Below are 22,737 nucleotides of genomic sequence, written 5' to 3'. Positions count from 1 at the left end.
CAGGGAGTTGCACCCTACTTTGGGCTCTGCCCAGGGGCAGGTAGAGGAGAGGTTACCTTATTTCCATCGGCTGCAAGTCAGCTTGCGTGGAAGATGAAAAGCAAAGTGAAGCCGATGTTCAAAGCTCTGAAGTCTGAAATCTCTAAATAGGAAATAGAAATAAACAGGAAAAGCAAAAATAAAAAAGCTCTTTATTGAAATATTTAATAAACAGAAGTAGTAACACAGATGAATAGTGAAAAAGTTTGGAGTCATTAGTGAAGTAAACAGGGATTAGACAGGATTTGAAATAATTTTTCCTATGGAGGTTTTTTTTTGTTGTTGTTGTTTTGGTTTTTTGTACCAAACTTGTGTCAGTTGCCCAGTCAGTCATTCAGGGAATACCATTTTACTGGAAAATATTCTTTTTCATCACCTCAGCAGCTGATCTGTGGTACAAATCGGTTGCCATAATATTTTAGTTGTTATTTCACTCGACTCCTCTTGCAAGGCTCCATCTGACTCTGGGATAAAATGGTGACACAAAGCAAAAAGCTGTCCCGACTTCTCCACAATCTGGCATTTCCACTCAGAAAAATGTGCCTTTTTAGAACCGGTTGGGACTTGCAGAAAAGGGCTTTGCATTTTTGGGTGGCTTGTGGTGCACGGCGAGCCTTGGCTGGCGCGGCAAGGTTCTTTGAGCTCCAGCAGCTCCCTGGTAGCAGGCTGGGGTTCCCTCTGATTTATACCCCATCAAACCTTCCCACATTTCTCAGATTTTCTGCCAAAATGTGGGTGCAAAGCTTCACAGGCCTCGGTTCAGGCATTGCACTTTGTGCCTGCCGTTAATAAATGGTATTTACATAAGTAAGAGGGTGGAATATTGCTTACAGCCCTTGTTTGGTGTAGAGTAGCTCTCCAGCGATAAACTGTTTATATCAAAGAGGAAAATAATGTTTAAATGAAACGGATAAGCAAATAGCTGGGTTTGGCAAACAGATGCGAGAAACAGAGTAGAAGTCAAATCCTGGAGTTGTAATAATAAGTAAAATAGTTTTCTGGCTGTTCAGTGTCGTGGTTCCCCTCTGCCTCTGGTCTGGCATCCAGGGACGGGAGGAGCGGGGACTCGGTGACCTGCCCCACGGGAACCCGAGGGGGCTTCTGGTGGGAATTTCAACCCATGGTGAACATTTCCTGCTCGCCCGTGATTTAAAGAAATTTTTCAATAGCTTTGGGAACAATATGTCAATGGCAACTAAACAAGTTTTTAATAATGTTTACAGAGGGGTGGAAAACAGCATTTTTCTCCCAAGATCAGTTCCTCCAACACACAAGTGCCAGTTTGTACTGGGATGCTTCGCTAATGTGATTTATTACCGGCCTTGTTATTATACGGCCTTTCTAAATGGTTTTTTATTAATTCCAAGCATTTGTTTGGTCCCTTTCAAATAGCAAAGGAAAGAGCCAAGTCTGACAGTTTGATAGTTTGACGTATTTGTTGAGATCTGTGTACACTGATTATCACCCCCTCCAGCTCCGCAGTGGGTTTGTTTACTCTGAATAGGGGTTTATGTACTGCATATGGAAGTACTATAAAAATTAAAACAACTTTACATTTTTTTTTCTTGCTGTCTGAGCTCCAGCCTCACAATCTGTCCTAGCCATCCCTAGCATCTCCCATTCTCCCTAGCTGGGAGAAGAATTTGGCGGGGCAAAAGCAAGGTGTGGCAGCTCTCATTTAAATTCTCCTCTTCTAAGGTAGAAAGCTCCGTTCTGTGTCGATAAAGCACCTTATGCTCAAAAAAGGAATCTAGGTACAAAAGAGGCACAAATTAAAGGGGAGCTGTGGTAGTCTCTTTGGAAAAATGTAAGCAATATGTATGTGTACTATAGATGTACTATATATATACACACACTATTCTTTTTATTCTATTTTATTTAAAAAGAGAGCTTTTCACAATCTCTGTTTACGAGTGGTGTGGTCCCATCTGGAAACCATTCCTTCAGCCGTGCGTCCTGCACAATAGATCACTATTTTGCTGTTTAATATGAGTCCAGTTCCCCCAGGCACTTGGATGTATTTCTTATCATCTGTATTGCTTTGTTAATACTGCACAAACTGACCCTGTAGCTGTGCAGCCGCTTTTGTGTGGTTGGTGTCATCTCTTGCAGCCAAACGAAAGCGCGTGCCAAGGAACTGAGGTCGCAAATCTGGGCATGCAACATGCTTATGGGGCCGTTAACCACCATCGGCTAATTAAAGTTGGACTCCCATTTTCTAACCCTCTGACCTGACAGATTGCTGGAGGTTTTTGTTTTGTTGGGTTTTTTTCTTTAAAAAAAAAATAAAAATAAGCCTCAGGTTGAGAAGTCTGCAGAAAAGCGTCCTTCTGTGATGGCTGAATGTGGCTTTGCCAGCCTGCAGGGTTGCTGTGTGCCGTCCGTGTAGAAGATGTACTTTGGAGGCAGCTGGATGGGTTCCGAGCGCTTAATTTGAGGTGCTCATCTGGGCCCTTTTTTGGCATCCACGGCACTACACTGATTTAAATGAACCCCAAACAGTTCTCCTTGAGGTGGGAATAACTTTTTTGCAGACATCATAAAAATGGGAACATTTTCCGCTGGAAGTGGATAGGAGGACATCAGAAGTTCCCAGTGCGGATGAATGTGTAAGGGAACCCCACTCCTGCTCCGAAAAGGAAAAGAAAAGAAGCCCGTACGGAAAGCCGTGTTGGAGCCGGGAGGCGGGCAATGGGGCGCGTGGGCTCGACCTCGCTGAAGCCCAGCAGTGTTTGTTACCTCAGTGAAGAAGCGTTTGAGCCTTTCTCTGTGTTTGTCTGGGAAGAGCGATGCGCACCCAAGGAACCGTAGAAACAACAAATAATAACAGCAGCACTAAACGGCTTGCTCTAACCAAAAGCAGACTGTTGTGGTTATATTTGAGCACTGTCATTACAAGAAACTCTGTAATGAGTATTTTTTTTCTTTTTTCATTTGCATCAAACAGATTCCCTGTATTAATATTAACAGCCTTCCGTGGGGCCCAAGGTATTTACAAATTCGATGGTGCTGCTTCAGTCTTCTGGGAAGATTTTCAGTTCTTATTTAAATCACCCAACACAGTTATGCTAGGCAGATTGAAAGCATGAACTGCATGGAAAATAGCACGTATAAGCTTTGCTGTCAATGAGTGGTCTATAGCCTTGTCTCCTTGGAGACCCAGAGCATTGATATATATAAAAAAAATATGTGTATATATATAAAATGTAATATATATAATATGTATATTGATATATATTAAAAATATGTGTGTGTATGTATAAAAATGTAATATATATAATATGTATATTGACTTACTGCATTGTGGTTGTGATGCCAAATGTCCAGAGCATCTGGGAAGGTAAAGATGAAGCATCCTTCTGCTAACAGCAGGTGAGGCTTTGTTTTCCTCATTGGCTGAAATACCTCTCGTAGGTAACTTTGGATTTTGGTAAGTGCTAATTGGGTTTATTCATAGAGTGGTACTCTTCTTAATTGAAAAGTAAGTCACCAAAAGTACTATGGTTATTTTTTTTTTTTGGGGGGTGAGGGGGAAGGGGGGAATGTATCTCAAAGACCTGTGCTGTCTGTCTAGCTCAGGAAAGGCAAATCTGCTCAGGATAAGCTGAAATGCTCTTTCAGCCCTGGTTTTAAGAAGCATTGGTGAAAACAGTCTGCTGCGGCTTTAGTTCAGATTGCAAACAAAAAGCATGTTTATGGTGGACGGAGTCTATCCCTAATTCCTTGGCATTGAAGCGTGGCTGTGGACTCGCAGGGGAGGCGTACGCCTGCCTTCTCACCTTGCAGTTACCGCAGCGCTGCCGGTCACACCTGCCACTGCTTCGTGACGATTTCACCTCCATCTCCAACAGCTACTTGAAAGCAAACTGTCTGCCAGCTTCAACCTCGCATCTCCCCAAGGTGTTAGAAGGGATCATGTCTGCTCGCGTCTCGGTTATACCAATGGATAATTGCACCTCACTGGTGCGTAACATGGATTTGAGAGCCCTTGCCCCGCGAAGGTGATGGATGAGGCTTTGACGTTAGGTCAATAAACCTTTAAACCCTAGCCAGGAACTCTGAAAAAAGCCTATAATTTCGGAGCACCATAAGCATAGTCGTCGTGGCATGATGCGTTTCTGATAGAGGTGCAGTGAAGAAGCAGTGCTGTGAAGAGGGAGCCCTGTCTGGAGTAAATCACAGCATCTGGACCTCTGGTGCCAAAGACTTGAAGAAGGCCTCCAGAAAGGATGGGCAATGGGTCTTTGCATGTGCTTGGGGACAGCCAGCCCTGCTGAGAGGCTGCCCAGAGGAACTGAGCTGAGGAGAAGGTAGTGCCCTGGAAGAATGCCTCCTTATTTCTCAGGACAGGTATAACATGGTGATCCAAGTCAACTTGCTGTGGGTTAAAGCATGGAAGGACCAGGATTATTTCCTTTGCCAGAGAGCTTAGCATGCAGAGAGCATGCGGTGTCCTCCACTAAAGCACAACAATGAATGTTTAAGGGAATGTCACAAGTATTTTAATGACTTTTCCCAGGTGTGTTTGTCCGTTTCCTGCTTTTAGTTATGTCTGATGGACCTGTAAAAGCAAGGAGACTCAATGAAACCATACACGAGCGGCACGGGGAAGAACAGAGCTGCTCTGAGGTTTCCAGAAACGAAATTGTGAAGCCAATTCATGATTCTTTCGTTCCAGTTAAAATTTTGCATCGCAGCCAATTGAGCACTGTGATTGCCCTGGGGAGAGAGCAGGGCCCCAGGTTGGGGTGTGATGAACAGGGGCTTGATTTATCCCTTGGGGGATGTTTCTCCAGCGAGCATCCCACACGGGAGCACCAGCGGGAGCAAGGCAGCCTGAGCTGCCATGGCCATCTTCATCCCTGTAACATTTTGGTGGTGCATAAAAGGGTTTGTTTGGTTTTTTTTTTTCCCTGTTTGTAATTCTCCAGCCCCCCTTAATTTAATGGGACTGTTTCCACTTGATCATTTCCCAGAAAAGAGTTGTTAAAGCAAAATCTCTCCTTGTTTCTGCAGTGCTGTGTGATCACTTCATCTGCTAGGTCATCCCTCATCAGCTGAGACGTTGGGTCAACACCCTGGACCAACGCATCTGTACAATTTAGCCCATGTTTAAACTGGAATTTAAAATTCTCCTTTACAGATTGAGAGATCTTATTTCATTAAGTGTTTGGTTTTCAAGGATTCAGAGAGCTTGCAAAGTTTTGGAAGACTCGAGCTTTGTGTCAGTTTTCGTTCTCTTTTGGCATCCAGATGTTAATTGTGGATGAACCCAGCAGCGATGCTGACGAGCCCATTCCCACCCGTAAATGCATATGAAGAATAAACGAGTGTCTTGGCTGGAGCAAGCACACACTCGTGCTCTGTTTATGTGAAACCACATACCTTTGAAATCGATGCGCAGATCCACATGTCACCATGATACGTTCTCCATGTATTTAGTATATGTGCTGCGGGAGCTGGAAATAATAGAATCAAAGTGTAATACAGAGCGCAGCCGTTGTTGAGCCAACTTCATTTATCATCATCATTGTCCTTATCATTTGTGATTTCGACTGCGGGCTGCTGTTGGGCCGATGATGGCTGTTTCATTGATGGTGCTGTTTGGGCATTTGGTTGCAGTGCAGCCATTTGGGTCAATAACACAAACTTTGAAGTTCCTTTTTTCAGAATACGGGTTTTCTGCTGTTCGTGTTTATGGCGTCTTGGAAGTAGAACGTACTTTTGCACATGATTTTTTACATTGTGGAGAAGTGGTCCAAGAGTATTTGGTATAACCAAGATGTTTTTTAATGGGAAATATCTCTGTAGATACAGACTCAAATTTTCATAATTGCATGCTCGGTAAATACCAATTGTGTGCTCATTTAAGCAGATGCTTCCCCACCCATTCCCTTCAGTTCATGTTTAATAGGATGATTTGTTTGGTCGTGAGGCTTGGAGGATTTCAATAAGCCCAATTTGCAATAAGAAATAAGGGAATTATAAATTTTGCAGAAGTTTGTGTGTGCTGTGTTTAAGGTACAGGAATTACTAACTGTTTTTTCAGACGTCAGCACAACGTGGGCTGTTACGCACCGGTGCATGACAATGTGATGCTGCAGTTGATTTCTTCTGCTGCCTCTTCCTGCATGCACAGCACAGACACAGCCAAGGTCCAAGATGCGCACGATTACCCACGCGGTCAATGCACCTACCCCTTGGGGCATGAGGCTGGACTAAGGGACCTTGCATGAGCCCTTCTTTTTTTGTGATTAGTTGGTTGAAATATTGACTTTATATCTTGTGCGCATGTAGTTTTGCAACAGGCTACTAGTTTTATACCATTCCCTGCTCTTGAAAAGAGATTTGCAAGGTGTTAACCATTCATCGGAGATTTACTATTGAATTCTGCGGTTGTTCAAAGTTCCCAGCAGCTGTTGGCTTCGAATCTTCCTGATACATATTGCAGAAATCACTCTCTTCTACAGTAATCATTATAGCAGGGAATAGCTTGGCCCCGGCTGCTTTCTAACACTATCCATTACTGCTTGGGTTTGTGCGTTGGTGCACGAGCGTTTCGGCCACCTGCTGATATCTTAAAGACTGTTTTGCATGCAGGTGACCGGAGTCCTTTAGAAATGCTTGTAGCGGTGCTATATTTATCATAAGAGATGAAAATTCAGTCTTTTTCTATACTGTCCTTACACGTCATAGCCTTCTGTTGGGTTTTTAAAAGCCAACTGTGCAATTCACAGTTGGGCTGTCGATGAAGATGCCCGGCACTTTCCTGCAGTGGCTGTAGAGATTTGTTTTGAGTGTCTCTCTGGACTTCACATGGTTTGATAAACATGCTTAGTCTGTCATCCCTCCCTCTGTTTCCTGCAGTGATAATGGACTGTAGAAACCTTAATAAGCAAATTCAGGCTGATCCATCAAATAACCGAGTTGAAAGACATCGCATCTTTCTCTCACTCGGCAAACAGATGCGAGAGATTAGGGCTGCGAGTCGCAGACCTGTGTGAGTTTAATGGGGAGGTTCTCATCATTCCCAGGGCCTTTGCCTAGAGTTGTAAAATAAATTATCCTCAGTAATTTTAATATTTCATGAAATCTTGCAAAGTGATGGCATTCTGGGCAGATTAATACAAAAGCTATAAAATTCACATGTGCCATATGTTATATGAGCACCAAATGGGACGCCTGGGATTCTTAGCATCAATATCATTTTAATGTTGGCTTCAGCAGTGATTCATGACATACTTGTCCCTGATGAGAACCCTCGATAGTGCGAGTGGCGTTACCTCAATGTGCATTTGCTCTATGCAACTGGTTATTTGACTAGATTTATGAAAAACCACCATGCGTGGTGTTTGCTGGTTGTTTCAGGCTGTGTTAGGTCATGCATGCTGTGCCACCCCGGGCTGCAGGTGCGGCCAAGGGCCGCTGTCCCCTCCCTGGGGTACCTGCAGAACGGGGTCTGTGTCAGGCTCTCGTCTCGCCGCCGTGCGGTAAAGTCTCATTCTCTCTCGGTTAAATAGCTGGTCTCAATTACGCCAGGCTGGTGCTTTGGTGCAGACGTGAGCTCTTTGACAACGCTCGCTTCCGCACTAATGAGCTGTCTTGGGTTTCTGCATTAAATCCACCCACACTGTTTTCTCTTCGTGCTACTGGCCTCCCCAGGCTCCTCTCATTTAAGCAGCCCTGTTTAAAAGCAGCAGTGCAAATGTGAGCGTAATGATCCTCTCTTGGTCCTCCTGATTCAGGAGTTTATTTGGGAGGTGTTGTACCCAGACAGCACTATCAGGTGCTGTTTGTAAACTGACAATATTACACACAACTATACTTTTGATATTCCTCCAGAATCTGTGAAAAAGTCTTTAGAAAGGGGTCTGCCAGCTGAGGGGGTTTTTTTTAATTTTTTTTTTTTTTTTCCTTGAAAAACCTGCCAGCATCAAAACTGCGCTATGCCAGCATAATCGCAGGCACCGCTTGCTACCTGGCTCTCCATTTCACCCTGCCTCTCCTCAGTGCATCTGTTCATTTATCTCAGACCCATCCATCACTTCTTAGGTCTCAGACTGTCTCACCCAGGCTAGTTTTTGGAAGGGGGATGCTGCGAGGAGCCACCCGGGCATTTCGGTGTGCCGGGCTACTCCACAGCACCTGCACCCCGCAGCAGTGGGTCCTGGGTCCCCATGCTGGTGCTGGCCCCGGTGAGGCGGCCAGGATAACTTGTTCCTGCAGCTGGCAGCAAAACGATGGCGTGGCTTGGTTTCGTTCGCTCACTGGTGAGCAAAACCCATCCCCAGACGTGGATTTGGGAAGGCGGACGCCTTTCGTGCCAGCACAGGTTCAGGAGTTCGATCATTGTACAAGACACTGCCAGGTGACAGGGATGTTTTGAATATAATTATCTTAATGCACTTTTAACCTGGAGGTTATTCTGCATCTTGCGGGATGGTTTTAAAAATCCCATCCCACAGGCTTTCCTGTGTGATGGGTTTTAGTACCATTAATGGGGAGCACAAAACTGTGTGTATTTTTCTTTCTGTGTTTCCTGATATTTAACCTAGCAATCTAACGTGCTTAAAATAGCCAATGTTTTTCCTAAGGCACAAATACAGTTTATTTGTTAAATATTCAGTTTTCAGTTTTTCAGGCTGCTGCTTTTTCTCCAAAAAAACAGGTCCCATGCTGCAAAAAAATGCAAATATAGTTATTACTTAGGAAAGAGAGGATTAGTTGGCAACTTACTTATGTTTTTGTGGGAATAAGCACACAGGGCACAAGTCTTTAGCCCAGTGGAAGTGCAGTTGCTGTTAGACAGTATTTTGTACCCTTTGCAGTCTGATTTCATAGCACTGTAGATGCCCAGGGAAGGTCTAAGCACAGCCCAAGCCCTGGCTGTTGTGTATATACAAAAAGAAATAAAACCCAGCAATCTGGACTGGCACTGTTAGCTTATGGCCCGTCTCTAGGATACCTCTTGAGAGAAGAGTCAAAGGTCCCTGAAAGCCGTCTAATCAAGGCAATCCAGGAGGAATTAAAAGCGTGCAGGTGTCCGTGCCGCAGAGTGGGTTGCGGGCATTAATGAGTAAAGCATTAAGAAGCAAACAGGAGAAAGGCACCGGCATTGGGGTTCAAAATAGAAAACATCTTAACTGCATGGATGAGAGCATCGCCTCCTGCTACCAAACGTGCCTGAAGCCCCGCGTGGCTGCTTGCTGCCTCCTGGCCGGAGGGAGAGAGGTGTGAGGCCAATGCTGGAAGGTATGTGAGCACCCTGCGGCACCTCGTTAGCTGTCAGTCGGTAACGAGCCTCGAATGGGGTCTTGCTCATCCCCTGAGCATCCTTGTCCCCTTGGCATCCTTTCTAGGCAGAGGCTGCCCTGGCAGTGGTCCCCTCCTCTTCAAGCCACCTTGGTCCCCTTCTTGGTCCGAGACGGGAAGGCAGGAGGCAAAGACAGGCAGGGCAAAGGCAGGGTTAGGCTTTGCGATGGTGCTGCCACGTCACTGGTGCTAGGCATCTCCCCCAGCCCCACGGTGCGCCCTGCTCTGGGCTGCACCGGCTCAGCAGGCAGCTCACTGCAGTGAATAAAGTCATCAGGAGGGCTGAGGCACGCTCACATTTTTCATTGGCTGCATGATAGTGGGGTATCACTTTAAATAGGTTTTCTTGATGTGATTTCCACTCTTCCCTATCCCCTCGGGATTTCGTCGCGTCTGAGGCAGGTGGAGCAGGTTTCCTAGGAGAGAGATGGCACAGCGCTGCACCCGCTCGCCCATCGCCGTCCCTGGTGGCATGTCACCAGCTGTCTCAGCTCCCCGGTGGGGCTGACTCACATGGCATCGCGACACCGGCGGCTCTGACATCCCGCCCTGGCGTTATCAGCGCTGGAAACCTCATGAGCCTGCAAGAGTGGTGGTGGTGGTGGTGGGGAAGTTGCAGCTGTGAAAAGGGTATAGGGGTGTCGCTGTGCCAAACCCACCGAGGCTGAGCTGGGGTTCAGCCGGGACCCTGGTACAGATCCCAGCCATGGGATAAAGATGTATGGTGGGGGTGTTGGGAGGAAACTCTCCAGCAAGCGATGCGGTTGCAGGGAGGAGAGGAGGAGGAGAAGCCATCCGTGGGTCAGGCAGCCCTGGCTACCCCCCAGAGCTGTTGGCGTTTGCCATCCTTCCCCTGGTCCAGAGACACCAGTTTGGGTTTCCTGGTGGTATCGCTGAGACGGCCTGTTTCCACCTGGCAGGACACTCGGGGGTTAACTCTGAGCATCATTCCACTCTTTCAGCAGGAGGACAGCAAGCCCTAGCAGTGTTTTGTTTTTAATATCAGTTGGCCAGTAGAAGAAAAGTGATGTCAGAAAAACCATCTTTCAGTAACCATATGATTAATTCCTCCCTAAGGGGAAAAAAAAGGGTTGGGTATTTTTTCCCCTTTTTTTGCCATTACCTAAAGATGGTCTGACAGTAAAGAACCCGTGATTAATTGCACCAGAAGAAATATAATAGACACCTTTTCTTGGCATCATCTGTATTTTGTGTGATTTTGCTGTTATCTCGTTGGCTCAATACAGAAAAATTATCTCTGAGGCCGCTGTAAGGGATGTTAACTTCCTTTTCCTTATTACAGATTGATCTTTGATATCTGCTTTTCTCTGGGAGCTCTTTTATTCCCACAAGTGATACAAACCTCCTGCTGTTTTCCATATATTGCACTTAAGTAGTTCAATACCTTTTGGAGCCTGTATGGGAACGTTTAATAAAGACTCGATGATTGCCATATTTTAAAGGTTATATGATATGAGAAATTATATATTGTTTTAATAGATGAATATGTCTATGCTGTTGATTTCAGATAAACCAATATTTTTCTAATAAGGCAGAGAAATGATACCTTTTTTTGTTGTTTATATCCTATAGAGCGTGAATATTTTCCATCTGTGGTTTCCAGTAAAATGGATTTTCAATCTCTTGGAAATTTCTGCCCAAGTCCCAGCAATATTTGCTTAAGAGTAATCAGAGTATTACCCAAATCTCTGTTCAAAGCAACAGTGACCTTACCAGTGGTAGGCAATAATTGGATTATTTTCAGAGATGTAGGAAGATTCACTGTAATAACAAAAGAAAAAATACCAAATGATAACACCACTTGTCTGCAGCACTGTAAGCCGCAGCACTTTCTGTAGGATAGTTTAATAGCTTAGCATATTATGAATACTGAGTAAGAAAGGCAGAGACGTGGGGAATAGACGCTGCCTTGCAGTTTGGGGTGATGCACGTGCTTATGTGGGGGGTTCTCTTATTGATTATTATTGTTAAAGTGCTTTTGTCAGGATGTGATGCTCTGTATGTATAAAACTTGCACCCAGGGCAGCCCCCACCTGCCTGCAAGGTGGGTGGCAGTGAGCGCTGGGCTCACCCTGATGGTGCAAGCAAACGTGCGGCCCAAAATGTCCTGGCTTGGTGGCGTTACTGAAGGATGTGGCTTTTGGCGTGGTGAGGCTGTGGCTGGGACACTTACGTGTCCTGGGTCCGCCCATCCCCTCCGCTGCCCATGTCTTGGCTGTAGTTGGGTAATGCCGATTTCTCGCCATGGGTTTCTCAGCAGCATGGGTGCAAGTCAGCTGGCAAAGCCTGCGGGCACGGGCTGCCCTGGAGGTACAGGAGCAGCATCCCCGTGCAGCACAGGGCACATGCCGGCAGGGTTTCTCCCAAAGAAGCTGAGCTGCTGCGAAGACAAATTGGAAACCATTTGGAAGAGCAAATCCATACCAGCACAGTGTCGGGCAAGCCTGATTGCCTCGCTCTCTGCTTTTAATTGTAATTAATTATATGGCTTGGCACGGCGGGGTGCCGAGCCTCTTGGCTGAAACTTGTGTAATTCACGTAAGTGTTTACACAAAAGCCAAGTAAATGTTAAGCTTCCTACAGATTTCAATATACATGAACCCTTGTTTGTGTTCAGTTTGGGAGACCGGCAGAAGCAAAGCAGGGCTTATGGCTCTGCGTCTGGGTGGGGGATGTGTGCGCGTATGTGAAGTGCATGTGTTAAAAGATACAGAAAAAAATATAACCTTTAACTTTCCCTGGAGTGGGTTTTGCAGTGACCTGTCTGGCTCCTGTCCAAAAGAATTCTGTATAATTTTGGTTTATTAAGAGGTGCTCAAGGGCACGGGGGAGTTTTTGCCTCTTGACCACTAAAAAAGAGACTTGTGCTGTCAAGGCTACCGGTGTCCTTTGAAGTCCTCCCGTGTGCCCACATGATGCTTCTAATTACTGCAAATGAGCATTCTGCAGCACAGGCTGCTGTGTAATTCAAACCAACGCTGCTCACCAGATGGGATCCCTCCCAGGCTAGACCTTGGCAATGTCTGTCCCCACGAGGGTGACAGGGAGCACATCACACGAGCAGGATGAGATGTTGGTCCTGACCTCTGATGGCACCTGGTTGTGGAGCAGAGGTCTCTTAGCCTGGCTGTGCTCTGCCGTGTTGAGAGGTGACCCTTGGCTCTAACACAGGGTCTGGCCACGCAGAGCTCCAGGTCTCTTGGCTTCCCCTTGACCTGAGGGGAGCTGAAATTTGGGACCCTGCACATCAGCCAAGCCCTTGTTGTTGTCCTGATGGGGCCAGGTTTGCTATAAAACAACAAAACCAAACCAGGCTGTTAGAGGATTTGCATTAAGACGATTCCCTGGGCATGGTGCAGCCAGGAGACCTGTATACCTGGATGTATTTTATTTTTAGAAAGCACATTAAGGAGCATAACGACCTCATTACCATGCAATTGCAGCCCTGCCTGTTTAAAAGTATTTAATTGTTTTCATTCCCTGTGCGCAGCCTTTTAGTGGATAGGGTAAAAGCAGGAAAGGAAGAGAGTTGGTGCAACTGGAAACAATAAGGATGCTGAAGCAGAAAGCAAAGTGCTTGTCTTGAAGCATCCCTGTAAGATGCCCTCCCCAAAGCATCCCAGTACTCGAGGAACCTGCAGTGTTTTGGAGCCCTTTCCTCCAAAGAGGAGGGGCGGCTCTCCTCCCATTGCCTTCCAAGGAGCCACAATTTTTTCCTCTTTTAGGCCTTTCTCTTGAAGAAAAAAAAAAAAAAGTGTTTGAAAGGCAATCCAAGCTCCCACTTCATCAGATGGCACTAGAAGCCGGGGATCGAGGAGAGGTAAGAGATTTGCCCCAGCAGCCTCGCTGCCGAGCAGGCAGTGCCACGGCGGGGGGAACGCTGACCCTTCCCAGCCGCTCCCCGGGGGTTTCTCTCGTGCCTGCTTGCCTCAAGTATTTTTAGCCTCCTTACCACTCCTGTGCAAGGAAGAATGTATAAAAACAGGTAAAAGAGAGAGGAAAGGAGGGGGGAAAAAAAGGATTTATGTTTCTCTGGCAATGGTTTTCTAAGGAGCCCTGATTATTCAGCAGCAGTGGAAAAAACTGCAGAAGATGTAAATAATCTTGAGGATTATGCTAAAGCCAAGCTTCAGTCATTTTCCTGGAAAAAAATGCATGAGGTCTGTCCATTTAATAACGATCAACCAGAATTTCTCTAGGGCTTCTTATATTTTCATGAAAAGGATCAGTTGTCTTGAACAGAAATGGTAATTCTGGTATCTACAAATACCCTTTGGTTGGGGAGCATGTGGTTCAGGTTGGTGTACTTCTTTGATTGGGCTTTTTCTTCCCATTTTATTTTTATGATACTATAGTACATTCACATCCACAGTTACACACTAAAATTATCAAAAGTAAAGAGTTGGTTTATCATGAAATGGCAAACCACAGCTGTACTCTGTGGTATAGGCTGTATCAAGATAAAAACACTACATGATTTTTAGCTTTCCCTGTGTTTATGTTTGGTGCCAGAGGTACTTGAGCGATTTTGCAAAGTGTGTATACAGTGCAGTCAGGCTTTCAAAAAAAATCGCTGTATCTTTTGAAATCTATACAGGATCTTACTTGCCCTGCTGGGCTTAATTTTAGACTATTGAGTTTATCGTTCAAGGAGGAAAAAATGAGTTTGTTGTGTGCTGTATTTAATCAAGTGCAGAAAAAAACTATCACAGGCATCGTTCATCTTTGCAAGCCAATTTTTGTTTCCATTTTAGTTGTAGAAAAACCCTGCCCCGGTAAAATGGACTTGTTTATTGTGCAGATCTGATGGCACCAAGATTACGGCTGCTGGCAGGTATCGGCCAGTTTGTGGGAGCAGTCCCCATATGGATTTTTGTTTTATGGGGTTTCAGTGTTGAGAACTGTGTGTTTAATCGTTGTAGAAATGCCAGGAGCTGGGGATTTGGGGATGCTTGGAAATAAGGGAAAGTGCACAGTGTTCCCATTGCAGCTTCCAAAACGCGAGATGTGCTGCAGAAGCCTGAGACCGCAGGGTTTCCAGCAAGTGGCAGGGTTTAGGGTGCTCGTACATCCTTAGACAGCTTTTATCCTTCCCAGCCATCCACCCTCCTGAGAAGCCCCATCCATGGTGGAGGCGAGAGGTGCTCATCCCTTTCGTGGTGTACCCGGGTGTGATTAAGCAGTTGCTGGTACCAGGCGTGGAGGAGGTCTGCGGTCCTTCTCCGGTCTGCTCCTGCTCCGTTCCTCAGGCTCTGGGTGTTTCTGTGGGGAACAATGCTCGAGGTGATGAGAGCGGAGTGAAGAAGGGAAATGTCCACCGTAACTCGTGGCAAGGGACCACTTGGTCCAGCGACGAGCATCTCTCCTCTGCACGGGGTGCAGCCAAGGTTACACTTTCCAGTGGGCAAAGCTGCAGCTGAAGTTTCTGCTGTGGGGAAGCCTGTTGACTGCAACTACAGAGCATTTTAATATTTAATGAAGACTTGAAGAAATGTCATGATTCACCACTCTGGGCTTCGGTGGCACGTGGGTAGTTTAGAGGGTGCTTCAGCCACTGCAGCGGTCACACGTGCAAAGCAGCCAGTGAGGTGCCTGGCTGGCAGTAGCCTGAGCAACAGGGATCCTCACTTGCATAAATTTTGGGCAAACAGGCATGAAAATCCAAGCCCCTAGCACAGTGTTTATAAAAATGCCTGGCTTTGTACCAGACAGCCCTTTGCGTGGTGGGGATGCTCTGATTTATTGGTGCGCAGGGCTCGTCGAGGTGGGACGGTGGGGCTCACCTTGCTCAGGAACAAATTCCAGAAATCGCCGCCCATAGACCTCTCTGGGGTTTCGTTTTCAGCAGCCCTTAATTCAAAAAACAGTTTCTGTCACTCTGGGTTCAGCCATAGGCAAAGAAATGGCTGAAGGCGAAATAAGTGATGTGTCCTAAGCTGCAGGAAGGGAGTGGTGGTATTTTTCATAATTTGTTGCATTAAAACTGTAATCTTCCAGTTCTGTTTCTGAGCATCCTGGCTGTCTCATATATCTGTGGGCTCCTACAGCAGTATATTCTTCTCCAGGTTCACACATGCCTGGGGTGACGGCTTGTGAGCTATTCTGGCAATACCAAAAAAAAAAAAAAAAAAAAAAAAAGAAAAGGCTTGGAAGGGGGCAGGGAGGGGATGTGATGCCAAGTGGAACAGCTCTGTCTTACCCGCCTCGAAGAGAAATCATCCGAATGCTGAAGGAGACAGGCTCCATTGCGCAGATTAATGTGCAGTGTTCGAAAGCAGCCAAGAACATTTTATACACACACACGGTGAGGCTGGAAGAAGCTGGGCGGTTCATCTCTGCAGAAGCCATTCCTTTCCCTAAGAGGGCATTTAAAAAAAAAAAAAAAAAAAAAAAAGGAGAGTACAAAGGTCTCAGGGAACGCTCAGCTGCTCAGGCAGTTTAATTGGCTGAACATAGCGCTTTACAGTTGGGATTAATATGGACTCCTTGTCAGGAGTTTCAGGGTCAGGACTGCAAGACGGCACGGTGCTTGCAACTAAAGTTCTTGCCTTTCCTTCTGTTTTTTATTATTACAATAGCTCCTGTTAGTGCATATTGAAAGGAGGATGTTGTTAAGTTGGTTTCTTCTTTTCTTTCCATGGAACTAGTGAAGAAACTGGAAAGAGGAGAGGAAGGATGATCTGCAGAGCTTGGCAGTGATCGCTGCGGTGTGGGTCGGCTTGCGGGTCCACGCCAGCTTTGACCTGCGCAGCGTATCAGCATAAACATGGTGAGCTCAAACCTAAGCAAATCCCACCAGAAAGCAAATAAAAGAAGTGATTTAGCAGTGCTCAAGATGGCTTAAAAGGACCTGAGACCATTAGCATTTTTACAAGTATTTTACAACTGGTCTTACTGCCTTTTATCTCTGTGGGTCTCCCCTGAGTGACCACCAGCACGGGGATGCCCGCGGGGAGGAGGCTGCTCCTCCGTGCCCTGCTCCCAGGCAGCTGGGGTGATGTCTGCTGCCGTTGTTGAGGGTTATTTTGCTTTCTCTCTGTTTTTCTCCTTTTTCCTCCTTTTTCTCACCTTCCCTCCCCATCCAGTAATTTCAGAGGGGGCTCTGGGAAGCCTACCTACTTGATCAGCACGCGTAATTGCCACCAGCACTAATGGGATGCACTCAGAAGAAGGTTTCTCTAATTTCCCCGTGCTCCCGCCTGCCCCTACCCCCCTCCAGGAGTGATTGCCTCCACGGCTTTATAATCAACATCTCGCCCACCGCAGAGGTTTGTCTGCCTGGAGACACCACAGCGCAGAGCGATGAGGCTGAAGCCTTCCCCGCTCTCTATAAAGTCATCAGCAGCACAAAAGTGAGCAGCAAGCGCACAGCTGATAAAAGTCTCAGCGAGGCATTTGCTCCTATAATGATCGTCTTTTATGCATAGATAATTTTGATAGAGTTGCACTTCTGAAGCCCACTGTCATCAGGGTGGCATGAGCTGACCTGTTAATCATAGGAGGAATTAATGGGAATTACAGCTGGCGGAGGCCCCCTCTCTGAAGAGCTGGTTCAGGGCATAGCACTGGAGGGGAATTTAAAAACGAAGCAGCGTGTGTTGTCCTTAGAGCTGCAGATAAAGTGGCAGCGAGCCGGTTCCCCGGGGAGAAGGAGGGTGTGGAGGAGATAAACTCCAGAAGTATAAACACCAGATTAACAGCCTAATTCTGAGGAGCGTAAGCACACGTGCATTTTCATTGCATCCACTTGGTAATTAACGGAGACTTTTAATTTAACCAGGGAGGGGGGAGCAGAGGGAGGCCAGAGCCACCAGGATTTGCAGCCTTTGTGGTGGCTGTACCCAAAGGAGACCCAGGTGAGATCGTCCTGCGTTACCTTTCTTGGTGGTGCTCCTGGAGTGTAAATCGGTTTAGCACCATTGACTTGAAGTGAACTGAAATCAAAGGATCCCTGCCGATGCTTTACACCACCTGAGGTCCTGGCTGTCTCCAGATATTACCAAACAGCTGCTAGATACTTCACAAAGCATTTCCTCCAAGTTTTCTTTTTAGGATAAGTTTCCTTTAAAATGCCATATATCCATGTAGCCTGCAGAGATTAAAAGAATAGCTTATCTCTTCCATACAGAAGACCCATAAAGCCCTTAAATATGCTTTATATTGGTGCTTCTTAAAGGGAAGGGTTGATTGCCTGGTCTTAAATAGCCAAAATGTGGTCCCTGCATGCCTGAATATGCATACACAAGAGCTCTCTGAAGAGCAGTCAGAGAGGCTGCTCAAAGAGACTGTCCTTAGAATTTTATAAAGAGTAACACAGCAAGTTGCATTGAAATGCTGTTGTCATTTGTGCATTCAAAATGCACGTGCAGTCCCGAGGTTTGGAGGAAAGGACAGCAATTAGACAGTCCTGTTAATAAGGAGCATGTTGCTGGGAAGGCGAGAACGATGATAGAATGAGTCATTTCTTCTTTAACAATAAAAGGAAGATAAATGGCGTTTGGTCAGTTCCATGCGTGCACTTCAGGAGTTTTTAAAGTATTTTTACTAGTTTTGGGACTAATCCGATATGGAAGGGGCAGCTTTCCTGCAGAATTAGCAACTGGTTTGTACTTTGGGAAACGCGATGAAGTCGTCCTCTTCTAGGGTGGCTGGAGAGGAAAGCCCTGAGCGAAGGTGATGTCCTTCCCAGCACAGGCACTGGTGGGACCATGGTCACCCTCGTGCTGTGCCAGCCAAGGATGAGTTTTTCTGTCCACATCGTCTCCCTCCGGCAGCGATGGGATTCCCCATTTCCCCGCTGAGCGCAGGGGCAGCGATGGTCCCGCAAGCGCACGGGGAACAGCACAGCCGGAGGAGGGGGACCGGTCTGCAAAGAAAGGGCTGTTTTGCGAGACAGCCGAGCAGGTACCTGGAGCGGGGCGTCCTGGCTGGCAGCACTTCCCTGAGGCTGCAATGATGCTGTGCGATGGTGCCTTTCCTTCAGCAGAGGAGGTCAGCAACGTGGGTCGGGACCCAAAATCTGTAGCCTGAGCACTTTGCAAAGGCTATTGCTAGGCAGACACAACCCTTACCTGCGGGTCTCCTACCTGATTGCAAACCAGAGGGTGAAAGCCCCAGTGCAGAATGCATGCCCAGGAAAGGGGGAATGCCTCTCGTAAATGGTGAACTTCTTGATGGGATCCTCAGGATGTCATTTAAGGATTTAAGACCAGGCAAGAAAGTACATCACACTGCTCTCTGCTGTTGCTATCTCTGGCTTGGCTGAGGCTCACGCCGGGTGGCATGTGGGTGGCTCTAACTCTGTGTTTGTTATGGGGAAGCTCAAAAGGTCTCCATTTGCTGTCCGATGTCTAGTGGTGAGGTGCTACTGCTCACCTACCGAACAACCCAGGGAAAATAAAGCAGCAAGGAAAGCTCAGACTTGCAGGGGAGGGTGGGGAGAACGTATTTTGGGTAGTCTGTCAGTCAGCTTGACACTAATTGGTTGCAGTAAGTAATCATTCTCCATGTAAATTACACTCCAATTTCCTCTGTAGTCTGTCTGTTTGCTGTGTGGGTTTCGGTCTCTAATTAGGCTCTCACATGGTGAACCTGGTTTGTAAGCTGCTTTTGTTCCCTGAGAACCAAGCTCAGCCCGCCCAGAGGCTGCCCGGGCTCTTCAAGCCCCGCTCCAGAGCAGGATGGTTCTTAGATCAACACTGCCGAGTTCAAAATAACTCCTTCTTTTAATGTATGTTTTGATTATTTCTATATGTAAAGCTTGCAACGGTGGGGGGGTTAAAATGCAAAGGGATTTATTAGACTTACAATGGGAATACCCCTCGGAAATGCTTCCTCTGCGTTCCTGGAAGCCCTGCTCGCTCCTCCATGAATAGACCTTATTGAATTGCTAGCCTCTGCGAAGGCTGGAGCAGCTTGCCTGCATCTGGATCCTGCCGCCTGTCCGCCGGGACACCTGGAGCGCATACTGTTTGCTCCAGCCCCCTCGCTCAGAGGTAGCTGTATATGTGCATTCAAAGCTTGCCCAAATGCTGGCCCGTGTTCTGGAGCTGCTCCAGCGTTGCACATCTGTAACCGACTGCAGAGATGTGCAGTTGCACGAGAGGCTTTTATCCCCGGCCATCCGTTGTTTGCAAATGAAGGCAGGGTTTCTAGGCAGTAGGAAGCTGCCCACGGTGTAGCTCTGTGGTTTCTGAGCTGCTGCCAGTAGCCCCCACTTTAGCCCGAGCGTCAGAAGCGAAGGCCGTGGTCAAGCATCTAGGTATCTGCGCAGCGGAGAAAGACGTGTCTCTACGGTTAACGTTTGTGCCAGGCTGCAAAAAAAGGAAAACCATATGTGTCGGCCGGCCAGGCTGTTTGCGAGCAGCGCTTTATGATTCAGTAGTTACCTTTGTGAAACTCGGTATAACTTCAGGAACCATGCGCTAACTGTTTCTATAAACCTCTTCCATATGTGATACAGTCCTGACCCAGATGTGCCAGCGGTACGGTTGGGCATTCTGATAAATACTGGTTTAATTGGCATCCTGATATTTACCTTACTGACTTTCGATCCGGTGATACACGCTGGGAGTTGCTGGCTTTCTTCAATGCACTACGCAAGGCTGTGGTCCCCTCGAAGCAGGTAGAGAAAAAACTCTTTTGGGAGAAAGAGGTGAAGCAAATTGAGCGTGGGTTTTTTTTTATTGCTTCTCTTTACGTGACTTATATATTGGCAAGGTAACCTTGCTTTCATACCGCTAGTCAAAACTGGAAGGGATGTTGGCTCCGTGGAGAGCTAAATTTGGGTAAAGGGACAGGATTGGATTAGGGCTTTACGATTTTCACCAATAAGCTAAAACTGCGGTGGGCGTCACTCCGCCAGCTGGGGCAGCAGCCGGGGAGCCTTCCCTCCCCAGATGACCGCAGCCGCTCGCCGGCGCGCAGGCAGCGTCCTGGCCCGGGCACCGCCGCCGCCGGAGGATGCACCACGGTCCACAGCACCGAAGGTGCTCGCCTCGCCGCTGCCCATCCTTCCCATCCTTCCCATCCTTCCCTCTGCCCTTACCCGTTACGTGGGGGTTTTCCAGCGTGTGAAGTGAATGCCTGTTTTAGCCTGGGTAAGTAATCGCGCCCGATTTATAGCCTGTGAAAGTATAAGCCGCTTTAACGCTGTACAAATGTTTGCATTGGGAAATGATTCTCTTTTTCAGCTCTGATTCCTGCCTGCCTTAGCAAGCGCCGGTTCTCGCTGCGGGCAGAGCCCAGGGGCAGGCAGGGGCTGCCGGGGGCCAGGCAGGGCCCCGCCGCCCCCCGGAGCAGGGATGTGCCATATCCCCTTTTAATATCTGACCCAGAGGACACGGTAAAACTTTTCCTTGATGCAAATGTGACTTCTCTTACCGGCCCCTGAGCCGCTCCTGCTTTTTTACTCTGTTGAAAAACCCCCGAAGAGTAAAACCCTGTGGGAGGCTGGAGCTCATCTCCAGCTCCAGGTTCCCAAACGTGCTGTGTGTCTTCTCAGCTGTTGTAAGGATTTGTGTGGAATGACAAAATGAGAATTTTGAACCTTCGGCAGCTGTGTTTAATACAGGATAAAGGGTTATTTTTAACTTTTGGATGTTGGATTTTTTTTGTCTTTGTTCACATGAATTCAGGAGAAAATCTCCAATTCCTTTGAGGCAAAACAAAGGCTTCTGTTAAGTGAAACAAAGATTTCTAAGTACTTAATCAAACTTGCTGAATTCAATTGCTTTTGGATGCTTCAGGAATTAAGCAGATAGGAGGCTGTGTTAGTGACAAACAACATGTCTGGTTGGAAAAAGGGGTTCATTCCTGCCGGAGAAGGCAGAGGAGCACGCAGCCTGCCGGACGCCTGCTCTGGGCAGAGGTCCTGGGGGCTGTTCGCTGGGCGGGGGTGTTTAACAGCATCCTCTGTTTGCCTTTGTTTAGGCGGTGTAAATTATTTGTCTGCTTTAGGATTCCTTCTCTCTTCCAGCAGATGTTTTATCTGTGCAACTGGTGGAGTAATCAGGGAGAGAGATGTGGTGCTGGTGTGCAAACACCCCTTTGGGGGAGGGGGGTTAGAGAAATCACAGAGTCTGTCCTGGGAGCAGCTGGCTGCGGAGCAAAGTTAGCACAAGTTGCCAAAAGCAAAATGCATGTGGCCCAATGTATTTGACTTTATTTCTGGGAAAGGGTTGTTCCCCTGCCCACCCCCCCGTTCCGAGAACGGGCAGGGGCTGCGTCCCAGGGCAGAATACTGTGCTGCTGCTTACGGCAAATTTCTCTCAAGGTGTGAATCATTCATTCTGGGATTTTTGCAGTGGCAGCTGGGGGATGATTAATGTTCTGTCTGCGGGAAATTACCAGGAGATTTGAGTGTTTTCCTCAGTGGCTTTGACACCGGCAATGGGGTGACATGGGAGCATCCCCACACGTAGATTGGGCCGCCCGGAGGTTTTGAAGGCTCCAGTTGCACGAGCATATTTTTGCTCTGCTACCATTTAAATAATGGCAGCAACATGCTGATTCCTCTAATGATCTTGATTAAGTTATTGGTTATTTCCTTAATTAGCTACTTGATCTACTTGCACCTTAAATGAGTCTGTCTGTTCACCCAGGGGAGGAGGGAAAAAAAAAGCTCCTGTTTTTTCCCTTTTAAAAGGTTTTTTTTTTCCTCTCTGAAAGGCAGCTGTCAACTTAGGTCAATAAGGGAGCTTAGATGAGCTGGCTTCCCCAGTGCTGCTGCATCAGGGATCTGTGGGGCGGTGATGGTGTTAGCGTGGTGATGAGGGGACCACGCCAGCGGTGCTGGAGCATCCTGCCTACCACCGCCGGGTCCTTCCCCAGCAGAGATGCCTCGGGGCGGGCTGGAAGCGACCTGCTTCCAGAGGCTGAGCAAAATGGTACCATTGCTTTATTCGTGGGGGTGGTGGCCTATAAATCTAACCAGCCATTTCAGGCTGGCCACGGAAATAGCGCCAGTGTTTGCGGATGTGACGCCGAGAGATGGGCATTGGTGCTTCCCGGGGGCCGGCTCTCCTGGCAGCAGCGAATTTTAAATGTGACAGTATAGATGTACATTTATTCCCGGCATCAGTGTTATGCAGACAAACAAAATACGTCAAAGTGGTCTTTTGAATGCTCTGTTTGTGTGTATTAATCGGGATGGGGATGGGGTGGCGTCTCAGGGCCAGTTCTGGAGGAGAAAATGCATCTTTTAATCTCCAGTGACCTTTATGTTTCCCATGCATTAATGCAAGCACGGCACTGCGTTGACCACCCAGTGTCTCTGCACAGCCCTACAAAAGCAGTCTCACCAGTTGGCACCAGTTCTTCACCAGTATTGCCCACACACCACCGTTTGTTGCCCTCTCTCCCATA

At 47.2% G+C, this 22,737-nt stretch overlaps 1 protein-coding gene across 3 annotated transcripts in view; it reads left to right on the top strand.

The window, feature by feature from the left end:
- The window catches only part of PRICKLE2 (prickle planar cell polarity protein 2), a 110,490-nt gene that overhangs the window by 30,557 nt on the left and 57,196 nt on the right, over positions 1–22,737 (top strand). The window contains exon 1 of one of the 3 annotated variants that reach the window (XM_076346573.1): positions 20,338–20,471. The exons of the other annotated variants lie outside the window; for them this stretch is intronic. The gene's annotated coding sequence lies outside the window, so the exon portion shown is untranslated. Of the gene's footprint in view, positions 1–20,337; positions 20,472–22,737 lie in introns of those variants that run through there. 3 annotated transcript variants of the gene reach the window in all.

This window comes from Aptenodytes patagonicus, chromosome 8, assembly GCF_965638725.1.
Source record: "Aptenodytes patagonicus chromosome 8, bAptPat1.pri.cur, whole genome shotgun sequence".
Taxonomy (NCBI): Eukaryota; Metazoa; Chordata; class Aves; order Sphenisciformes; family Spheniscidae; genus Aptenodytes; species Aptenodytes patagonicus.
The sequence above is the reverse complement of the archived record's forward strand: the minus strand, read 5'-3'. Positions and strand labels throughout refer to the sequence as shown.